Source organism: Schistocerca nitens, chromosome 6 (assembly GCF_023898315.1).
Source record: "Schistocerca nitens isolate TAMUIC-IGC-003100 chromosome 6, iqSchNite1.1, whole genome shotgun sequence".
NCBI lineage: Eukaryota > Metazoa > Arthropoda > Insecta > Orthoptera > Acrididae > Schistocerca > Schistocerca nitens.
The window spans coordinates 319,784,023-319,800,169 of NC_064619.1; positions in this window are offsets into that span (position 1 = coordinate 319,784,023).

Genomic DNA, 16,147 nt, shown 5'->3' on the forward strand with positions numbered 1-16,147 from the left:
TAATATTAACATTCCAGTAATCATGGTACTACTTCGCGGATATTATTGTTTTATCCAGAGAAACGATTAATTGAACTCGACCCCTGACTCTTTATGCTGATGTACCAGGGTAATAGTTTGATATCGACAACGCTAGTCAGATCTTTTACAATGTGTTTTACTGTAATAAACTGAACTACTTGTAATTTTTAATTAGCTATGGCTAACGACTTCCCTGTTCATCATTTTGGATGGGATAAGATTTGTTGAGGTCACATTACAAGACAAATTAGTGTAGAATAAGGTATACAAACGTATGCTAGCACTATAGTTCGATTAAATTTACTTGATAGTGAGTAGTGGAAAAACAAGGACAGCAGTGCATTGCGTTAGTGCGTGTTGCCTACATGAGGGGCAAGTATACACCATTCTCCCTTGATTTACAGGTCATTAACCTATTGTTCTCCTATGATTGACAAGTCCTTAACCTATTGTTCTGCTAAAAGCGATCTTCATTTTGATTGACAGGTCATTAACATATTGTTCTGCTAAGAGTATCCATCCTTTTGATTTAAGGTCATAATATATTGTTCCCCACCCCCTCCCCCTCGCCCCACTCCTCAGGGAACCTCCAACCCATCCCCTTCCCCTCGCTGCTACAGGCACACTTTCAGGTCTGAGTTATTCGAATAGCCCCTCTCACTCTTATCAATTTGATTGACTGCTTCATTAAAAAATGGTTCAAATGGCTCTGAGCACTATGCGACTTAACTTCTAAGGTCATGAGTTCCCTAGAACTACTTAAACCTAACTAACCTAAGGACATCATGCACATCCATGCCCGAGGCAGGATTCGAACCTGCGACCTTAACGGTTGCGCCTAGAACCGTTCGGTCAAACTGCTTAATTAAACTGATAAATTAATTAACCTTTCCCTCTTTGGTAAACCGCCTCCCCTCCCATCCTCCCTCCCAGAAATTGGCGGAAAAAAGACTAAGTTGATCGGCCATTTCGAGGGAATTCGTTTCCAGTGTATGGAATATTGTTTAAACAATTTAGACAATGTATAGAATATCGTTTAATTATTTATGGCAGTGTATGGAATAAAATTTATTTATTTAGTTAGAGAATTTTTCCAGAAATCGATGAAGTATATGGAAATAGTTTAAGCAAATTAGAGAAATTGTGGAATGTTGTTTATTTAAACAATTTATGGGATTCAAGGCAGTGTATGGAATATAGTATATTTATTTATTTAAAGAGTTTTTCAGGAAATCGATCGCCATCCCTGCCGCCCCATTCCATCCCCCTCCCCCCTCTACCGCTTCCCTCTACCCTTCCCCTCCTCTGCCTCGAAATTGGCGACTCTGCAGTGGAGAGGAAGGATCTTATGAAGGGAAATTCAAAAGTATATTGTTTATTTGTAAATAAAATCAGTTTGCGGGGTTGATTTCTCTTGCTCATCGTTCTCTGCTGTTGGGTAACATGCATGTCTTGTATGAAGTAATTAAATCAACTGCCTTTCTTTTCATTCCAATTGTGCAAGAAATACCGCCATGAAACACACATCACATGTAATTATACAGTTAAAATTCTTTCTATCGCGAAGCATGCACTGCCCGCCGTCGCCTGTCCACTGGACTGCACAGAACACCTCCGCACACTCTCCCAGGAGTCTAGATGCACCGATGGCGTCTGCAAAGTCACGATGCGGCTGTCAGCTGCTGAACCACGCGCAGGTGTCAGATCGGACCCAAAAGCATGAGGTGGCAGCAATCCCTTTCATACATGACACCTGAGAAATACCTCTCAAAACACAAGGTTACCTAGGCACCATTGCTGCCACAATGACGTATAGCCTCTGTACCTGTGGTCCAGCGAGATGTTTGCATAGTGGATCACCCTCAGTAAGATGTTTTCATAGCGACTTACCCTCCCAATCGCAGCTAAAAAGTTGTCAGGGCTATATTGATGTCACATGTCTGTGTAAATAAGAGCCCAGTCTCCCCCCTGAACGCACTGTAGAAATGTGTTGCAATGCTTCCAAGAATAGCATTGGGTGCATTCTCCCTAGCGAACCTAATGGGACATGCAAGACGCTACCGGCTACTCAGGCACCATGTGTACATGCCACTCCAACGCAGGCCAAATTGCCAAGGGTACGATGTTTACCCAGAGACTCACCCACACAGGTGCAGCTAAAAGGTTCTCAATGTTATACTGACAACACATGTCTATGTAAATAAGAGCCAAGTCTACCTCTCGGAAGTAGTAAAGAGCTTCAGAAATAGTTAACCATCACTTGTCTGCATGGAAATTCTAGTCCTAACAGGACCTGTTTGCGAAAATAGCCCAGAATAACGCCGAATGCATTCCTCCTGGTAGCCCTAATGTGGCCCCCTTTCCATCACATGTTACCCTTCCTGCAAGTCGTTAAGTCCTGCTTTCGATGAACATCTCTGAAATGCAAACGTTCTCACCACTATATAGAGGCTCCTATTTCCCAGCACAAAGGATGTCTTGCAAATGAATGGAGCATTCTGATCGGCTCTTACTCAGTTTACCTGCCAGATCACTGATGCTGCCAGTGTGGACGCACTGTCAGCCGTTTTCTTTCTGCAGTGTGGTCCGGTGGTAAAACTGTTTTGTACAGATCCCCATATTGCACTGACAGTTAAACCCCGCCTGACCTCACAGGAAATATCTAGCGCTGCGAGCAGTATATACGTTGTACGTGCTTATGCTGTCTGTCTTCACAGTATATCTATGAGTGTCTGGCGCTCGATAGGTATATGCATGATGCAAAAGGGGGAATTTTGTATGGCGCAGGATACGAATTGTATGTTTACTACATCGATATGGTTTCATGCTTATATATTCAAGCTTCTGTCATCAGTGGCAGAGCAGTGTAATTCAGAAAGAGTCTTTCCATATTGGACTATCTGTGGGCCACTTTTGCAGGGTTTAACTGTGCAATATGGTGATCTGTACAAAATAGTTTTGCCACTGGATGTCTCATCTGCAGAAAGAAAAAGGCTGACAGCGCTTCCACACTGGCAGCATCAGTGATTTGGTGGGTAAATGAGTAAGAGCCGATCAGAATGCTCCATTCATTTGCAAGACATCCTTTGTGCTGGGAAATAGGAGCCTCTACATAGTAGTGAGAACGTTTGCATTTCAGAGATGTTTGTTGAAATCAGGACTTAACAACTTTCAGGAAGGGTAACATGTGATGGTAAGGGTGCCATATTAGGGCCACCAGGAGGAATAAATTCGGCGTTATTCTGGTCTATCTTCGCAAACAGGTCCTGTTACGACAAGAATTTCCACGCAGACAAGATGAGACATCATGGTAGCTCCTACAGAAGCGATCGTTAATTATTTCTGCAGCCCTTTACTACTTCCGAGAGGTAGACTTGTATCTTAGTTATGATGGCAGTGTAACATTGAGAACTTTTAGCTGCACCTGTGTGGGTGAGTCGCTAGGCAAACATCTCCAACTTGTGAATTGGGCCTGCACTGCACGGGCATGTATGTGTGGTAACTAAGTAAACATGTACATGGCTGGAGGCGTCTTGCATGTCGTGTTAGGATCGCTAGGGAGAATGCAACCTGTGCTATTCTGGGAAGCACTGCAACACATTTCTATAGCATGTTCAGAGGGGAGACTTGGCTCTTATTTACATAGACATAGGACATCAGTATAGCACTGACAAGCATTTAGCTGCACCTGTGAGGGTGAGTCACTATGCAAACATTTCACTGAAGGTGATCCACTATGCGAACATCTCGCTGCACCACAGGTACAGAGGCTATGTGTCATCACACCAGCAACAGTGCCTAGGTAGCCACGTGTTTTAAGAGATATTTCTCAGGAGTCAAGTGTGAAAGGGATGCTGCCACCTCATACTTGTGGGATCCGATCTGACACCTGTGCATGGTTCGGTAGCTGACAGCTGCATCATGGCTTTGCGGGGGCCATCGGTGCATCCAGGCTTCTGGGAGTGTGTGCAGTGGCGCCCTGTGTGGTCCAGTGGACATGGGACGGCAGGCAGTGCGTGCTTCGCAACTGAAAGGTGTTTAACTGTGTAATTACATGTGATGTGTGTTTCATGATGATATTTCTTGTGCTATTGGTATGGAAAGAAATGTGATAGATTTAATCGCTTCTTACAAGCCCTGCATGTTTCCAAACTGCAGAGATTGATGAGCAAGAGAAATCCATCCCCGCAAACTGATTTTTTTTATAAATAAACAATATACCTTTGAATTTCTCTTCATAAGATCCTTCCTCTCCACTGCAGAGCCGCCAATTTCTTTGCAGAGGAGGGGAAGGGACTAGGGGAGGGTAAGGGGGGTAGAATGTGGTGGCTGAGTGGAGAAATGATTTCCTGAAAAATTCTCTAAATAAATAAATAAACTTTATTCCATACACTGCCATAAATAATTAAACAATATTCTATACATTGTCTAAATTGTTTAAACAATATTCCGTACACTGGAATCGAATTCCCTCAAAATGACCGATCAAAGGAGTCTTATTCCTGTCAATTTCCAGGAGGGAAGATGGGACGGGAGGGGGTTTACCAGAGGAGGAGATGTTAATTAATTGATAAATTTTATTAAGTAGTCAATGAAACAGATAAGAGTGAGAGGGGCTATTTGAATAACTTGGACCTGAAAGTGTACCTGTAGTAGTGACGGGGAGGGGATGTGTTGGAGCTTTTCTGAGGGGTGGGGAGTGGTAGTGGGCACTGGAACAATAGGTTAAGGACCTGTCAATCAAAATGAAGGATCCTTTTAGCACAGCAATAGGTTATTGACCTGTCACTCAAAAGGAAGGATCCTCTTAGAAGAATAATAGGTTAATGACCTGTCTATCAAAAGGAAGGATCCTTTTAGCAGAACAATAGGTTAATGACGTGTCAGTCAAAGGAGAACACTATATTTGCACCCGAACTCATACCTGACCCTGATGTAGGCAAGCCTCACTAACAAAATGCACCAGTGTCCTTGTTGTTCCACTACTATAGTGGACGTTTATCATTTGCCGCTACAGTATTGCCACCTTAGCTGCTGGCTAGCTCTTGGTTATAGGTAACACACAAACACAGCAGGCCACTTTACAAATGCTATTAATGTGTGACACAGAGTGAGCTTCGACGCAATTTCGAGGCACCCTGTTGACTGCTGATTTTAAGTGACCAATGACTAAATTGCGACAGACGTAAAGTTTTTTAGCCCTGAATTTAAGCTCATGTACTAAGCTAACAACAGACTCTTGATGTGCATTGCATCCAAGAAAACTGTAGCCCAAAATATTCAACAGAACTAAAACCACGATCCAGGATTGCTTTATTCAGGACAATTACAAGTAACCTCCGCACACAAACTCAATACAGAAAAAAAATTCAATTTCAGCTATAAAAGCAAACCGTAATTTCATACTTTCGTTTATTGCTTAAAATTTTCCTTGCACTAGCTACATGAGCTGTCACATTACCAAACGATGAGCTATCCTCGTTGACACTTGGTTGCAGATTATAGGGTATACAGGTAGATTCCAAATGGATGTAGGTATTAGTGAACACAGGGTTGTCATAGCGAGAGTGAATATTGTAACCCAAAAACCTCCAAAAATTGACGAAAAATATACTTATTCAAAAAATCAGAATAAAATTCACTTGACAGCTCCTGAGAGACAATCTCCACTCCTTTCAAATTAACAATGAAAGTGTAGACCAGATGTGGCCTGAATTCAAAGAAATAGTATTGGCAGCAATTGAGAGATTTATACCGAATAAATTAATAAACAATGGAGCTGATCCTCCTTGGTACACACTATGGATCAGAACACTGTTGCAGAAACAACGACAAAAACATGCCAAATTTAAATAGACGCAAAGTTTCCAAGATTGGCAATCTATTACAGGAGGTAGAAATTTAGCGCAGATTCAATGCGAGATGCTTATAATAGTTTCCACAACGAAACTGTATCTGAAATGTTGTTGTTGTTGTTGTGGTCTTCGGTCCTGAGACTGGTTTGATGCAGCTCTCCATGCTACTCTATCCTGTGCAAGCTTCCTCATCTCCCAGTACCTACTGCAACCTACATCCTTCTGAATCTGCTTAGTGTTTTGATCTCTTGGTCTCCCTCTACGATTTTTACCCTCCACGCTGCCCTCCAATGCTAAATTTGTGATCCCTTGATGCCTCAAAACATGTCCTACCAACCGATCCCTTCTTCTAGTCAAGTTGTGCCACAAACTTCTCTTCTCCCCAATCCTATTCAATACCTCCTCATTAGTTACGTGACCTACCCACCTTATCTTCAGCATTCTTCTGTAGCACCACATTTCGAAAGCTTCTATTCTCTTCTTGTCCAAACTGGTTATCGTCCATGTTTCACTTCCATACATGGCTACACTCCAACCTGGCAGAAAATCCGAAGAGATTCTGATCGTATACGAAGTACGCGAGCAGCTAGACACCATCAATGCCTTCTCTGCACAATAGCAGTAGAGATACTATCGAAGACAGAGCTGCCAAAGCAGAGTTACTAAACACAGCCTTCAGAAATGCCTTCACAAAAGAAGACGAAGTAAATATTTCAGTATTCGAATCAAGAACAGCTGCCAACACGAGTAACGTAGAAGTAGATAACCTAGGAGTAGTAAAGGAAGTTATATCAGTTAATAAAAGCAAGTCTTCTGTTCCAGTCTGTATACCAGTTATTTTCCTTTCAGAGTATACTGATGTAATAGCTCCATTCTTAACAATCGTATACAACCGTTCGCTCGACGAAAGATCCGTACCCAAAGGCTGGAAAGTTGCGCGGGTCACACCGATATTCAAAAAAGGTAGTATGAGTAATCCACTCAATTACAGGCCTCTGTCATTAACGTCGATATGCAGCAGGATTCTGGAACATATATTGTGTTTGAACATTATGAATTACCTCGAAGACAACGGTATATTGACACACAGTCAACACGGATTTAGAACACATCGTTCTTGTGAAACACAACTAACTCTTTACTCACATGGAGTGTTGAGTGCTACTGACAAGGGATTTCAGATCGATTCCGTATTTCTGGATTTCCAGAAGGCTTTCGATACTGTACCTGTCAGAGAGGTCACAGTTCGTAGTAATTGACGGAAAGTCATCGAGTATTACAGAAGTGATTTCTGGCGTTCCAAAAGGTAGTGTTATAGTCCTTTTGCTGTTCCTTATCTATATAAACGATTTGGGAGACAATCTGAGCAGCCGTCTTAGGTTTTTTGCAGATGATGATGTCGTTTATCGAGTAGTAAAGTCATCAGAAGATCAAAATAAATTGCAAAACGATTTAGAAAAGATAACTGTATTGTGCAAAAATTGGCAATTGACCCTAAACGACGAAAAGTATGAGGTCATTCACACGAGTGCTGAAAGGAATCTGTTAAACTTCGGTTACACGATAAATCAGTCACATTTAAAGGCCGTAAATTCAACTAGATACCTAGGAATTACAACTACGAACAACTTAACTTGGAAGGAACACACAGAAAATGTTGTGGGGAAGGCTAACCAAACTCTGTGTTTTATTGGCAGGACACTTAGAAAATGTAACAGATTTACTAAGGACACTGCCTACACTATGCTTGTCCGACCTCTTTTAGAATACTGATGCGCGGTGTGGGATCCTTACCAGATAGGATTGATGGAGTACATCGAAAAAGTTCAAAGAAGGGCAGCACATATTGTATTATCGCGAAATATGGGAGAAAGTGTCACTGAAATGGTACAGGATTTGGGATGGACATCTTGAAAACAAAGGGGCTTTTCGTTGCGGAGGAACCTTCTCACGAAATTCCAATCACCAAATTTATCCTCTGTAGGCGAAAATATTTTGTTTACGCCGATCTACATAGGGAGAAACGATCACCATGATAAAATAAGGGAAATCAGAGCTCGTACAGAAAGATTTAGGTGTTCGTTTTTTCCGAGCGCTATACGAGATCGGAATAATAGAGAATTGTGAAGGTGGTTCGATGAACCCTCTGCCAGGCACTTAAATGTGATTTGCAGAGTATCCATGTAGATGTAGATTCCAAACGAGAAAATAATGATAGGAATAAAAATAAGAGCGAATAAAAAGAAAGTTCATTGATGAAAATGAAGCGACGAAGTATTAGAAGTTTAACAGAAAGTTACATTTGAACCAGTTAACTGAATAAAAATAGTAATCAGATTCTTTTGATTAGATTTAGAAATAAAAAACGAGATTCGCTACATTTGACGAGATTCGAACCTGCCCCTTCCTACATAGCAGGTTTCGTCACTAACCATTGCGCTACACCACGACGCTGGATTAAGTTGTTATACTCTACCTGTAGTGACCAGTTGCAACGATGAACTGAGCCTTCAAAAATTGTGCTACGTGCAATATTATGCGAAGCGTATCTAATGTAAGCCGATCTCTATGTGTATGATAATTGTATATGTGACATTGAATCGCGTTTTGTGCCGAAGTACCTAGTTGGTGCTGTGTGTGAAACGTGTGTATTTCATCAGCACCTTTTTGTATGTTAAGTTGATTTGGTGTGGTTATTATGTGTGATAAATACGAAATAGAAGTGCTAGGCCCGTAATCCGGGATCCAAATACATCAAGAAAGGAAGCCGGACGAAGAACTGAAATGAAATGACCAATTGTTGTGGTAGTTTGGCAACGGTGAACGGTTTGGGCGTGGCGATGAGCGCTGTGATCAGAGGAAACCAGCTCCAACTCGTGAAATGTCAACTACCATGTAATTTTACTTTATCACATGTCCAGAATCGATGCTGCTGACAGGGCTGCAGTATTGTTGACACTGCAAAATACAGGGGCCAGGCAGTTGCAGTGGCGACCTGGTTTACTACATTTCCAAGGTTTCCTTTGCCTACTCTGGGAAGTATCTTGTCCTGTCATAACAGGGATGAGACGATCAACCATAAATATCACTCGTTCCAGGTATGCAGTGTGTGTCACCATCTGCAGCCGTCTTCGAGAGTCATTTCTAGACGTATCCCTGATATGGGTCACCCAATACACTGCTACTAGACGTCTCCTCCGCTAACTGTCGGTCTGCAGGCTGTGCTTGATCATGATGCCACCAGAAGTTGAACTGGTGCCTTTCACCTGGGGACCATCAGCAAGCTGCAATCTACCGACTTCAGGATGCCTACCTGTGTGTTCAGCATTTGAACCTGCACCAGTTGCTGCTGAGTCATTGCCTGCCCTGTGTGCACCCACTCTGCTGCTGCAGGCTTGCGTCTGTGGGCTGCTGCTGATGTATCCTACACAGGGATCCTCAGTGCGCCTCCATGTTTGGGTTCTCTCTGCAGTGGACTCACCACTGGCTGATAGCTGTCCGTGCATCTGAGCAAAACTATGTGACCAACTTATCACCCAACTGTGTGCTTGTTACCGGCCGAGAACTGACACGGCTTTACACTCGCCGAGTTGCTGCCACCATGACTTCATTGCAGCGCTCCTGTTCGCTGACTCCGCAAACTGGGCAATTTCCGAGGCATCGAGCTGAGACTCTGCCGTCTGGGGCCACCCTGTACTGGCGGGCTCTCACTATAGCGTGACTTTTTTCCACCTGCTGTACTGATCGTGATGAATAAACAGATTGGTATCTTCTCACTGTTTCTATGTGTTTACGAGGGTCGTCCACCTGGCTCTACGTACCCGCTGCCATGCCAAACAACCTGCGTCGTTATGGTGATCTGCAAGGGGGTCATCGGAACGCAAGGCATCGTGACACTAGCTGCAAGAGGTATCAAAATTCTTCACTTCCTTTGCTATGTGGTGTCTGATTATGATGGTCGCCGATTTAAGCTGATCTGTGTACTTCAAAGAATGTGGATCCATGATGTATTTAACTCATCATGTAAATGTAAACATGTTCACAAATGTGCACTGTTACGCAATTCTACACCTAAGAAGCGTCATTGCGATGTTATGTGTGTGTGGATATCTCTAGTTACACAAGGTCTTTTTAAGTGTATTGTTTCGTTTGTGAAAAACCTGTTTTTACTTTTAACAAACCTGTGTGAAATGTGCTACATACTGTCCACCATAATCTCAACATGGCATGTATGTTACAGCCGTAATGGAACAGGACATATAACAACAAAATTGTCGGAAATAGATAGTACTGAATGTGATCTTGGCCATTAAAAGTTTCTTCAAAGTACAGTAAGAGTTGAAGAAAAATATCGATATCATGATAATTGTTCGTTGGCTGGTGTAATACGTTCGAAAAGTTTATTGCACACAAGCATTCATCGCCAGTTAGAGCCTCCGTGAGCTTTCGTACGAAACTTCTAGGAGAATGGCATCACCACAGTCAAGTGCGGGAAGTATTCGTGTCTCTACGAGTGTCTTTTTAAGCTCTTTATCAGGGTAGCTGCTTCTACCTAATGTTTTGCTTGTAATCTCCCAGCACAGATTTTCACAACTTTTGCAATTCGATAAGATTCTCAGTGGTATGACAATAATTAGCGTCAGCTATCTGTAGACGTAGATACAAATGTTGTATAAGTTCAGTTCTGGCTCATTCTAACACTGCAATTGAACAGTAAGGCACCTAATGTAACCATACGAGTTGTAAGACCATTGTTAATTTCAAATTTTATGGATAAAAAAAAGTGTGTGAATAGATAAGGGACCAAACTGCTGAGGTCATCGGTCTCTAGACTTACACACTACTTTAAGCTAACCTAAGTTGAACTTACGCTAAGTACAATACCCACACCCATGCCCAAGGGAGGACTCGAACCTCTGGCGGGAGGGGCCGCGCGATTCGTGAGTTGGCGCCTCTAACCGCGCGGTCTCCCCGCGCGGCTTATGGATAACATTTTAACTCAATTTTCAAACATTTAATGTTACATTTCAATTGGGTATGTTTAATAAATAAATAAATAAGCAACTAACCACGCTTTCCTGTGTTATCTTTTAACTTTTACTCTATAATTCAGTTATGGTTATGATAGCGCATCGTAACACTGACGAAATTAACAATTTTTGTTGTGCTTGGTTGGGTATAATTGGAAATGGTGAATGTGAGTGATTATGGAAGATAGTAAATGTACTGCACAGTGATTATATAACTTACTTTCTTTTAGTTCATATCTCTTAACCACATTTGTTTCAGTTTATTTTATCAAGGGCGCTAACAATATCACTCTTGAGCTCTTAAATTCACTTTTTCCAGTAAATCACATGTCAAGGTCAACGTTATTAGTTGAGCCTGTCGATTTTTCGTGCTCCAACATGTCAGGAGTGCACGGCATTGTCATCCACGCCATTACAAGGTGGTGCTGCAACAACAATAATGTAATTAGTCTTACCTATTAATTTATGTCATTATCAATTAGCGCACAGTTTACTTTAAACTTCCACAGCTTCACAGCTTATCATCTGCGGGATCATCATAATCATAACTCGTGACGCAACCGAGATATTTAAAATGCTGTACCTGGTCAATTATTTGTAATAAATAACCATTTTCGACCATATTGGATTTTACCTTGGGAGACCATAACTTTAGAGAAATTAGATTTTCATAATTTAACCGGTGCATGTTTGCTTTAACAGTTGTACTACTTGCAAGGAAAAAAAAAAAAAAAAGCTCCGTCTTTAGGCCACAAGTGGCCCTTCCGGGACCGTCCGGCCGCCGTGTCATCTTCCGAGGAGGATGCGGATAAGGAGGGGCGTGTGGTCAGCACACCGCACTCCCGACCGTTAGGACGGTATTCTTTGACCGAAGCCGCTACTAATCGGTCGAGTAGCTCCTCTATTGGCATCACGAGGCTGAGTGCACCCCGAAAAATGGCAACAGCACGTGGCGGCGGGATGGTGACCCATCCAAGCGCCGGCCACGCCCGACAGCGCTTAACTTCGGTGATCTCACGGGAACCGGTGTAGCCACTGCGGCAAGGCCGTTGCCCGTGTACTACTTGCAAGAGGTCATCTTAATTACTTTATCATCTGAAAATAGTAGTACACTTAGATTAATGGTGCATAAGTTCGTAGACTTTTCCCACAAGTATAATAAATACGACAGCTGCACATAAAAGAGACTTTATTCATCAATAATATATTATTCTCCATTATTTACAACAGTCTGCCGATGCTGGAGTAACTTTTCGGTTTCGCGACTGTAGTGGTAACCTGGATTCGAGGCGCAGAGCTCGTCGAGCCATGTTCGGAGCACATGTCCATCCGGAAAGAAAGTTCCTTGAAAGAAGTGCTATAGAGAGCGGGGGAGGGGTTCAAAATGATTCAAATGGCTCTGAGCACTATGGGACTCAACATCTATGGTCATCAGTCCCCTAGAACTTAGAACTACTTAAACCTAACTAACCTAAGGACAGCACACAACACCCAGCCATCACGAGGCAGAGAAAATCCCTGACCCCGCCGGGAATCGAACCCGGGAACCCGGGCGTGGGAAGCGAGAACGCTACCGCACGACCACGAGATGCGGGCGCGGGGGAGGGGGGAAGATAAAAATCTGAGGATGCATGAGCAGGCGAATGCGTGGGTGATGAATGGCTTACCAACCAAACTACTGTATAGCGTCTTTTGCCGGCCTAGCAGAATACGGGCGGGTGTTATCGTGGAGTACAGTCACTTCAGGAAGTCATCGTGGTCGGTGTTCTTGGACTGCGTCCGCAAGACGTCTCAGTTGTTGACAATAAATGTCAGCAATGATGGTTACACCTCGGGGACATTATTTTTAGTACCCCACACCGTCGCTGTTTCGCCAGATCCATAACAATATCTTTTGTGGATGCGCGCAGGTCTTTGTATGGGGACAGTTCTTTGTATGGGGAGTTGGTGCTTTGTTTGGGCTCAAGCATTCCTTTCTTTTCCTTATGTTAGCATAAAGAGACAATTTCTGGTCATCAGTAACGATACAGGATAGGAATGGTCGTGTTGTTCATGATCCAGTTGACGACAAGCTGGCAGAGATACACATATGGCCACCAGCATAAGTTTAGGGCATGTGGTATCCATACACCCGATTTTCGAACCTTCTCTATTGCATGCAAATGTCGCAAGATGGTGGAATGGTTGCAGTTCATCACTTTTGCCGGCTCAGGAGTACAGTGACGTGGATCATTGAGAATTAATGCGTTTAAACGATATTCATCAGTCTCCGACGGTCCTCCTTTTGTGGAGAGTAACTAATGTCAAAATGATCCTCCTTAAAAGGCGAAAACCATTTTCTTGTCGTGCTCTGTCCAATGGCATTATCCCCATTCACAGCGCAAATACTTAAGGCTGCCTCCGCTGCTGTCATCACTCTACTGAACTCAAACAGAGGAATATTTCGAAAATGGTCCGATTTCTCCACGTGTTACGCCATTTTGAAACGTCAACAGCTGCACTCACTGTCTCTAAATGACAAAATGACAATATGTACACTCTTATAGCAACAGTAAGCTACAAATAAAACAAGACAGTCGATAAATAAACCAATAACATGCAAAACAAAAATGCTACGGACTTATGCACCAATCTAATATTTGCCTACTTTAATTTCTGAATAATCCTCAGATTTTAAGGACATCATTAAAATAAGTATTAAAACAGGTGAATTTAAACTTTTTTCAGTTGATTTCTACTTCAGCTGTATTTTTCTCTCCTATATTACTGTGATTAATAAATGCGTACGCCCAACTTCTCGTTCCCATATCAGCCAAATTCTAGACGTTCTACCACAGCATTACTCAAATCAACATGCTTGTCTGAGTTAGCGGTCTGTGACGGAGATGGATTAGCTGAAAGACAGGACACAGTTAACATATACTTCTGCGGCACATCAGGATGGTGACCACAAAGTTTTGAGGGCAGTGTCTTTCGTGGTACAGATCCTGCTCAGTTCGTTCTTACCTAGCATTTGATATTGTACTGCGAAAATCTGCTTCGTCATCTGTAGTACGGATAAATGTGTTGCGTCTGTCTGGTTCTATGAATTATCTGCTAACGTGAATTACTAATTCCATGAATTCATTATGGCACTAATAATATGAACAAAGCTTCTCTCTACTGAATACTGAATAGAAGTGTTTAGCGGCACAATTGACTCGGAATAATAATCCCAAATTAAAATAGAACCTGATATAACTAGGCCCCTCAGTCCCTCTGATGAGTGTATCGACTAACGCTACCGTCTCGTATCTCATTCCACGTATAATAACAGAAACTGAGAAGCTGTGGCTGCTTTATTAGCAGTGGCTCATGATTTTTTCTGCGGTTTATATTGGCTGTAGTTCCGCGCCAATTACAGGGAACACCAGTGGGAGCTGAATTACACACCTATTATCTCGCAATCAATATCTGCGTTCCTATTCTGTGGCATACCCGCTGTCTCTCTAGCACGAGTTTACGTAGTTCGCAGACTAAATATATTGGTTCGGAAATTTCATAATGTGCAGTTATTTATTTAACTTCATCATGTTTCAGCATTTTCTGTCACATTCTCAGGATGTCGATTTGTAATTACTGCGTTTTCGTAAATGTTCGAAAATCTATTCTTACAAAATTCTTGATGTTGTAGAAGTTTCCTTGTAAAAACTATAGAAGTGTGTTGAACTGTAATATTAATCCGTCAATTAAATATCAGTTGTTATTATTAAGTAGTGAATTAACTGAAACGGACATTTGAGTGTAGAATCAGTTAAATTTGTTTCATACAAAATGCTTACGTGCCTCACTGCAAGGAATGGAAACGCACTTATTTCATAACTTGCCTAACTGAAGATTGATTGTACGTGTACACTCCGCAAACCAGTGTGAAGCACATGTCAGAGGGAACGTCCCGTTTTATCGGTTATTACGGCTTCTTGCAGTTGCATTCACGCTTGGAGTGTGGGAAAAATGATTGCTTAAATGTCCCTTTACGTGCTGTAATTAGTTTAATCTTGTCTTCACGATCCCTACGGAAGCGATGCGTAGGGACTGATTATTCCTAGATTCATTACTTAAAGATGGTTCTAGAAACTTTCGAAGTAGATTTTCACAGGATAGTTCTCGTCGGTCTTCAATCGCCTGCCAGTTCACTTCTTTTAGCATCTTCGTGACACCCTCCAGTGCGCCGAAGGAATCTGTTAACATTCGTATTGTCATTCTTTGTATCCATTCAATATCCACCACCAGTCAGATCTGGTATGAGTCCCACACACTTGAGCAGTCTTCTTGGATGGGTCGCGAGCGTGATTTTTTAAGCATTCTCCTTTGTAGACTGATTGTACTTGCCTAGTATTGTCGTAATGAAACGCAGTCTTCCACCTGCTTTTCCCCCCTGCGGGTTCGGGGATAAGAACAGGCCCGCGGTATTCCTGCCTGTCATAAGAGGCGACTAAAAGGAATCTCACACGATGGTACCCTTTAGGATTTCACCTAGTACTTCCAAATTTTTCCGAAGAGCGAGCCAGTTGGGGAAGGGCGCCTTACATGGTGCATCGTGTCCATCATGCATTGAGATCTTTAGCCCACTTTCTCGTCGTCGCATTGCAGTTCCGCTCACTTTCCACCTCTTGGGCGAGGATACATTCCTGTGTGTCGCATTCTGCACCGACGACGACCATGTACTTCTTTGCACCTGATGTCCAGCACGTTAGCCAGTCTGTTGTGGTAGGGCCAACATGCACCCTGTTGGTTGCAGCCCCCTGACAACACAGGGATCGCTCTGCTGATGCACCGTTAACTGCCCACGTATGCCAAGGAGTAGATGCCTATCTCCCTGGGGCATCGGGACTCCCGGCAATGGCCATCCTGCCAGGTGGCCTTTGCTGAGGCTGGGTGGCGCCTGTGGGGAGAGCCCTTGGTCGGAGTGGGTGGCACCAGGGCGGATGACACGCAATGAAGCGTGGCACAGCTTCTCTTGTTGGTGGCCAGCCGCCAGCAGTCTCTAAGCGTTCGAGGGCTCACTTAAATGTACAGAAGGAGAACCCCAAATCGTTCCCCTCCCTGGCCACACCTTGGGAGGAATGTAGGGCTTCAGAGCGACAGGATCCTTACTCGCCACGTTACTTAGTTTGTGGCAGAACTGATGGGTACTCCTTTCTGGAAACAAAGCCTTTATTTTTTGTTGAGCACCTGAAAGATAATTTTGGGAGAGTGAGA